Source organism: Salmo trutta, chromosome 30, assembly GCF_901001165.1.
Source record: "Salmo trutta chromosome 30, fSalTru1.1, whole genome shotgun sequence".
NCBI lineage: Eukaryota > Metazoa > Chordata > Actinopteri > Salmoniformes > Salmonidae > Salmo > Salmo trutta.
The window spans coordinates 10,216,273-10,223,697 of NC_042986.1; the positions used below are offsets into that span (position 1 = coordinate 10,216,273).

General features: G+C 44.4%; 2 pseudogenes; both read left to right on the forward strand.

Moving 5' to 3' along the window:
* The first annotated feature begins 73 nt into the window (after positions 1-73).
* LOC115168855 (tubulin alpha chain-like) lies at positions 74-5,406 on the forward strand (annotated as a pseudogene).
* Positions 5,407-5,440: 34 nt separating this feature from the next.
* On the forward strand, positions 5,441-6,205 carry LOC115168856 (tubulin alpha chain-like; annotated as a pseudogene).
* The last annotated feature ends 1,220 nt before the right edge of the window (positions 6,206-7,425 follow it).

Sequence of the window (7,425 nt, forward strand, 5' to 3'; positions counted from 1 at the left end):
TGTATACTTTTCATCAATTACTTATCAATGTTTTTAAAACTCCAACATATTCATCAGAAGTAGAGGAATCTGTATCTGGTAGACCTAGATTAATTATAAATAAATACTGCAGTTACAATGTAGGGACAATTTTATCATTTGGAAACATACTAACTGTAATTGTAGTACTGCAGTTTTGGAAATATAACTGCAGTTATACAGTGTTACTTCAACTTCCAAAAGTAGGTTCTGAAGATGCTTACTTAAACCACACGCATATGGGAGAGATACTTTGATAACCAATTGGGAAAAGGCATATAAGATCTTCCAATCAGTTTTGACACAGTCTGTGTGGTGGAAATGTAATATTCATGACATACTATACTGTTTAATTAGTCCTACTATGCTGTTTTTATTTTGAGAATTTTCTATTGTTATATGTTAGTATTTTTGCTGATACAGGCATGTCTTATGTGACTTAGTCATAAGTCTGGGTGTACAGATAAGAGCCGTTTGGGTGCGACCGCAGTATGTGACATCCTGTTTTCACAATCTACAGGAACTTAGCTGTGTGGAAACATGCAGGAAGGAACAGACAATGGTGGTAACGTCAACTATCTTAATCTGAACAGACAAGCTAAATCCGCTTTTACACACCATGTTCCGTCCCTGTATCCACCCATCTGCTAAACTGCCACATAGACAAAATAGGTTGTACTTTTTCTATAAGAGGAGAGAGACAACTCTGTTCATTGGGCGTTCCTAACGATGCACTGATCGAGTGGTTGTCATTGATTGCTTAATTTGTTCAAATATTATAAAATTGTTGTTTGAAAGAATCTGCAGTCTCTCTTCCTATATAATTTCTCTGACATCTGTCCACTGTATCGTAGAAGTATAAATTGCTCCACCTTTCAAATTTTCTATCAGACTTCTTACTACAGTCTCCCAAAGATAAGCCTGTGAGAGTTAAACTAAAAGAAAATTCAATTTGTCCGCAACACATCTTGACATTTCTCAACTTAAACATGGTGAGTACACTCAAATCATATTATTGTTTGATTCTGTCACGCCCTGACCTTAGAGATCCTTATTATTCTCTATGGTTGGTTAGATCAGGGTGTGACGCGGGTGGGAAATTCCATGTTTTCTGTTTCTTTGTTTTTGGGCCTAGAGTGGTTCCCAATCAGAGGCAGCTGTCTATCGTTGTCTCTGATTGGGAATCATACTTAGGCAGCCTGTTTTCCACCTGAGTTTGTGGGATCTTATTTTCTGTTTAGTGTCTGTGCCTGACAGAACTGTTCGCTTTCGTTTTGTTGCTCTAGTTATTTTTGTTTTAGTGTTTCTTGAATAAACGAATCATGAACACTTACCACTCTGCGCCTTGGTCTACTTCTACCACCAACGAGAGCTGTAACAGAAGATCCCACTAAAAACGGACCAAGCAGCGTGGCCAGGATGAGTGGACATGGGAGGAAATCCTGAATGGAGAAGGGCCCTGGACGCGGATTGGAGAGTATCGCCGTTCAAGGGAGGAGATGGAGGCAGCAAGAGAGGAACAGTGACGATATGAGGAATTAGAACAACGACGGAAGCCCGAGAGGCAGCTCCAGAAATGTTTGGGGGGGGGGGGGCACACGGGGAGATTGGTGGAGTCAGGGTTTAGACCTGAGCCAACTCTTCGTGCTTACCGTGGGGAGCGTGTGACCGGTCAGGCACCGTGTTAGGCGCTGATGCGCACTGTATCTCCAGTGCGCATTCACAGCCCGGTGCGCTCGTTGCCAGCTCCCCGCATTTGCCGGGCTAGAGTGGGTATTCAGCCAGGAAGGGTTGTGCCGGCTCAACGCTCCTGGTCTCCAGTACGCCTCCTCGGTCCAGAATATCCTGCCAGTGCACCTTCACAGCCCAGTGCATCCTGTTCCAGCGCCCCGCACTTGCCGGGCTAAAGTGAGCATCCAGCCAGGACGGGTTGTGCCAGCCCTATGCTCCAGACCTCCAGTGCGCCTCCAAGGCCCAGTATATCCTGTGCCAGCTCCGCGCACCCGGTCTCCAGTGCGTCTCCCCAGCCCGGTACGTCCTGTGCCTGCTCCACGCACCCGGCCTCCAGTGTGTCTCTCCAGCCTGGTACGCCCTGTGCCTGCTCCACACACCCAGTCTCCAGTGCGTCTCCCCAGCCTGGTATGCCCTGTGCCGGCTCCACGCACGAAGCCTCCAGTGATGATCCATGGCACGAAGCCTCCAGTGATGATCCATGGCACGAAGCCTCCAGTGATGATCCATGGCACGAAGCTTCCAGTGATGATCCATGGCACGAAGCCTCCAGTGATGATCCATGGCCCGAAGTCCAGAGCCTCCAGCGACAGTCCAGAGCCTCCAGCGACAGTCCAGAGCCTCCAGCGACAGTCCGGCGCCTCCAGCGACAGTCCGGAGCCTCCAGCGACAGTCCGGAGCCTCCAGCGACAGTCCATAGGCCGGAGCCGGCAGCGACGATCTACGGTCCGGAGGCCCCGGCAACGATCCCTGCACCAGAGGTGCCACCGAAGTGGGGGGGAGCCTCAATCGAAGCGGGGTCTGCGTCCCGCACCAGAGCCTCCATCGGGAGTAGATGCCCACCCGGACCCTCCCCTATAGGTTCAGGTTTGCGGCCAGAGTCCGCACCTTTGGGGGGGGGGGGGGGGGGGGGGTACTGTCACGCTCTGACGTTAGTGATCCTTATTATTCTCTATGGTTGGTTAGATCAGGGCGTGACGCAGGTGGGAAATTCTATGTTTTCTGTTTCTTTGTTTTTGGGCCGAGTGTGGTTCCCAATCAGAGGCAGCTGTGTATCGTTGTCTCTGATTGGGAATCATACTTAGGCAGCCTGTTTTCCACCTGAGTTTGTGGGATCTTATTTTCTGTTTAGTGTCTGTGCCTGACAGAACTGTTCGCTTTCGTTTTGTTGCTGTAGCTATTTTTGTTTTAGTGTTTCTTGAATAAACTAATCATGAACACTTACCACGCTGCGCCTTGGTCTACTTCTACCACCAACGAGAGCCGTAACAGATTTCATATCTTCTTACATTAGTTAAATCAAAGCTGTTTCTATTAAATGTTTTCAACACAATTTGTCAATTTGACTAAAACAAATGTTTTTTCATAATCTTACACAGATGTCGTTTTGTAACCCAAAATGCAAATCAATCTCAATCATTTTGTTAACTTCAGCCTACTACTCTAACAAAACATGACGTTGAACTGATGTCTCTTCTTAATGACATCTCTTCTCCTGCTTTGATGTCTGTATTAGAGCGACCCAGGGATACTGACACACTGTAGAGGCAAATGTAAACTCAATCATTGGCACTCATAATATATTCAAATAAATTGCCTCGTTTATGAAGTAGGCTGAAAGTAATGAGTAACCTGCAAAGTTTTTATTCATTTCGAACTTAAATATTTCATGAGATATTTCAGAATGTCTGACAGTAACAAAGTTCAAACTGTTTGCTGATTAAATGTAAAAAACAATTGAGTGCCATCGTAAAAATACCTTGATTTAACATTTCATATCAAAATAGATGTGGTCAGCAGGTCTACTAAATTAGTTTGAAGTCAAATGCATTCATTATTTGGAATGTGTTGATGAGATTGTAATTGATTTGTCAAATTAGTCCCCCATGGTAGACTATGTGTGACATTTGGTTTAAAAAACACTGCCTGTTTGTCTGTTCAACAGCTGATCACTTGTTTCTTCAGTCAGGTGATGTGTACCGGTACCCTATCTTCTACAATGAAAGCATTTTCTGTCATGCCCCCTCCTCTCCTTGTCACAGGATCCAACGAAAGTGGCGCCCCTCCTCGGTCGGGCGGCGCTCGGCGGTCGTCGTCGCCGGCCTATTAGCTGCCATCGATCGTTGTTTCTGTCGTTTAGTTTTGTCTGTCTGTTCCGCACCTGTTTTGTGTTGTCATTAGTGGGGATTTATTTAAGGTGTGTTTTCAGTTGGGATTTTGTGCGGGATTGTTGATTGTCCACTCAGGACGGTGGTCCGTGTTTTTATTACGGGTTTGTTATCTGACAGTTTAAGGAGGAGAGAATTTACCGGGCTGCGCCCCGTGCCTTTTTGTGCCGCTAATATTTATAGTTTGTTCGCCATATCGGGAATGCGTTTTTCCCAGGCAGTCTGTCTGTAGCGCCCTGTGCCTCGGGGTTTTGTTTTTGTGTGTCAAATTATTAAAAGGGACACTCAACTCCAGCACCTGTCTCCTGCATCTGATTCCGCCTTACACCAGTCCAAGTCAACTGTGACACTCCTCGTCTACAGAGTTGCTAAGAATGAAACTGTCACGTCCTGACCATAGAAAGCTTTTATTTTCTATGGTAGAGTAGGTCAGGGCGTGACAGGGGTTTTCGTCTAGTTTATATTTTCTATGTTGTGTGGTTCTAGTTTCTGTATTTCTATGTTTTTGGGGGGGATGATCTCCAATTAGAGGCAGCTGGTCATTGTTGTCTCTAATTGGGGATCATATTTAAGTTGTTATTTTTCCCACTAGGTTTTGTGGGAGATTATTTTGAGGTAGTGTATGTTTCACCTCTTCGTCACGGTTTGTTATTTTGTTTAGTAGTTTATTTGTATGTCTTGCATAGTTTCACAGTTATAATAAAATGTAGAACGATACACACGCTGCGCTTTGGTCCGCTCCTTCATACGACAAACGTGACAGAAACAAAACAAACTCTAGGCCATTTCCGTTCTGAAACAAATGAAATACTGTTACTATTCCAGTTTTAGATGAATGTTTTGGTCCAACTGTCTATTATGCCAAAAGATATTCTAAGAACTTTTTTCTTTCAGAAGATTGTAAAGTAGAATTTGAAGGTGATAATTTCCTCTGGATTATGATTTGTCCTATGTGTATTTACAGTTAATACTTGATCGATTTTCAAATTAAAAGTATTTATTTCTCTGAGAAAGTTGTAAACTATCTTTCCACAGTGTGAGTGCATCTCCATCCACATGGGTCAGGCTGGAGTCCAGATTGGCAATGCCTGCTGGGAGCTCTACTGTCTGGAACATGGTATCCAGCCAGACGGACAGATGCCCAGTGACAAGAACATTGGAGGAGGAGACGACTCCTTCAACACCTTCTTCAGTGAGACTGGGGCTGGAAAGCATGTCCCCAGGGCTGTGTTTTCTGGACCTGGAGCCCACAGTCAGAGGTAAGTTTTCTGTTTACTACATTGGTATTGAGCTCCTTCATGAGCTACTGATTTCTCTCCTCAGATGAGGTGCGCACTGGGACTTACCGCCAGTTATCCATGCTGAACTACTCATCACTGGCAAAGAGGATGCTACCAACAACTACGCCCGTGGACACAACACTATTAGCAAAGAGATAATTGACCTGGTGCTGGACAGGGTCCGCAAACTGGTGGCTATCTCAGAATGAATGAATAAAATATTTGATCAACTATCTGATTAGAATGTGGACATGTGTTATTCTCCTTTTATTGACATGTTTCTCTTTCTCTGACCAGTGTAAGGCCTTCAGGGCTTCCTGGTTTTCTACAGCTTTGGAGGTGGCACCGGTTCTGGTTTCACCTCTCTGCTGATGGAGTGCCTGTATGTTGACTAGGCAAGAAGTCCAAGCTGGAGTTCTCAATCTATCCAGCTCCCCAGGTGTCCACAGCTGTGGTGGAACCTTACAACTCCATCCTGACCACCCACACCACCCTAGAGCACTCTGACTGTGCTTTCATGGTGGATAATGAGGCTACATATGACATCTGTCATAGGAACCCCGACAGTGAGCGTCCCACCTACACCAACCTCAACAGGCTCATTAGCCAGATTGTTTCCTCCATTACTGCTTCCCTTCGATTCGATGGTGCCCTTAATGTTGATCTGACAGAGTTCCAGACCACCTATGCCCCAGTCATCTCTGCAGAGAAGGCTTACCATGAGCAGCTCTGTCTCTGAGATTACCAATGCCTGCTTTGAGCCAGCCAACCAGATGGTGAAATGTGACCCTCGGCAAGTACATGTCATGCTGCCTTCTGTACCGTGGTGATGTGAGGGCTGTGTGCATGCTGAGCAACACCACTGCTGTGGCAGAGGCCTGGGCTCGTCTTGACCACAAGTTTGACCTGATGTACGCCAAACGTGCCTTTGTGCACTGGTATGTGGGTGAGGGCATGGAGGAGGGAGAGTTCTCTGAGGCCAGAGAGGACATGGCAGAAGGATTATGAAAAGGTGGCACATGACAGAAGTGAAGTAGATGAGGACAGAGAACAGTATTAGAAATGGCTGTCTTTCTTTGTCTGTCTTTCAAATTCTTTATCATAGATCCACCCTTTTCTATTCTTTTCATCCAGTGTGCTCTTTCAAAACTCCTAACCTCAAACAAAAAGCACTTTCATGTTGACAATAAATTAACATTGTATGGAAAACAAAACGTGTACTTGTCGTAATTTTCAGTTTCCCATTTAGAGGTCTTTGTACCATTAGTTGCATAGACCTGTATATGAAGTCATACTGGTGGATTAGACAGATTCACTGGGTTCTAGGAACACTCAAGTTCCTAGAATCACACAATTTCAATGTATGTGTTATTACGTTTATTACATATTTATACTAACCTGTAAACAAATAATTACATTTTATAACAACTTACTTAAACTACTTGAAGTTTAAATAATTGAAATGTATGAGCGCTTTTCTTTGAAATAGCAGCTGTGGTGCTTGTGTGTGTTGGTTTTCAAGACTGTAGGATGAGCCTCTGCTCTGATACCTAAAAAATGTCTTGTCTAGAGGGCAGTGTTGTGCAATAAATACTTGTCCTTGTCCTGCCGTGAACATGAACATGCAGAAACTACCAATAGACGCTTATTGTAGTTGGTCGGTCAAATTCAATACTGAACACTACAACATATCACAAAGGTAATATTAAATCAACACACTTAGAAAAGTCCCTTCAAAAATGTATCTGAAAAAATCACAGCCATAAGTGCATACAGGGTAGAGCTAGACCAAATATACTTAATTTGTTCATTCTCAGAATGCAAACAAATAATACATGCTAAAATACTACATTCTATGGTATCTACATTCATTGTGAATTGGAAAAGTGAAATGTACTCCAATTTACTAATGTGAAAGCCAACTAGGCCTGAGAAGGACCCAGTCCCAGTTCACAGCCCTGATCTAAAATAGGTCCTGGAATTCATATCCTGCCCAGTCATGGGGGGGGGGGGGTCTGTCAAGCTGGCAGAGAGGACAGCTGGGGTTTAAAAATACTGTCTTTGTTCCCACTGCGTTTAGACTCAAAACATGATATAGGCTCCTTTACAATTATCCAGCTCATTAAATGTATGGTATGCAATGGTATGACAAAAATATAAGCAACCATGTGCTGTATCTATGGAAAATGTATATACGAGCAAGGGGTTTGACGCTGGTATGATGCCAT